The sequence below is a fragment of the Ranitomeya imitator genome, chromosome 4 (assembly GCF_032444005.1).
Source record: "Ranitomeya imitator isolate aRanImi1 chromosome 4, aRanImi1.pri, whole genome shotgun sequence".
Classification (NCBI taxonomy): Eukaryota; Metazoa; Chordata; class Amphibia; order Anura; family Dendrobatidae; genus Ranitomeya; species Ranitomeya imitator.
In genome coordinates this window covers 668,726,313-668,727,044 of record NC_091285.1, presented here as the reverse complement: position 1 = coordinate 668,727,044, position 732 = coordinate 668,726,313, and positions in this window count along the sequence as shown.

Sequence of the window (732 nt, the reverse complement as noted above, 5' to 3'; positions counted from 1 at the left end):
GAGGCCAGACGTGCTCTGCAGTGGGAGATAAGGCCGGGTGTGTACCAGGGATTGATACCGCAACAGTACAGTTATATGACAGACTGTATTTCTGTGGTTTGTAATTAGAGATCACTTAAAGGGGATGTGAACCTTCATGGGAGATCCAGTCCTTCCCATTTATAAGGCTCCTCCATTTTTGTTAGCAGGAATGAGCCATGTGATTTGTGCTGGCCTGGACGGTCAGGTCAGGTACACTTACTAGGCCCTACGTAGCCATGGCAACACGTGAGGCCTAGTAACTAGTATCCCGACCACCACATGAAGGACACTGATGAGCTTCAATTAATAACATACTGTGATCGATTTTTCTTTTTCTTCCATCTTTGACGAATCTTCAACTGAGGCTCCGACAGAAAGCGATCAGCTGCAATCTGTGAGAAAATCTGGTAGAAAGTGTTCAATCCCCCTTCCATGTCCCTCGCTCAGTCCCCCCATCTCATGCCCCTCGCTCAGTCCCCGCACCCCATGCCCCTCGCTCTGTCTCCCCACACGTCCCTCACTCAGTTCCCCCCACACCATACCCCAAGCTCAGTCCCCCCCACCCACACGCACCTTGCTCAGTCTCCCCCACAACACCCAATGCCCCTCGCTCAGTCTCCCCCCACCCCATGCCCCTCGCTCAGTCTCCCCCCCACCCCATGCCCCTCGTTCAGTCTCCCCCACAACACCCAATGCCCCTCGCTCAGTCTC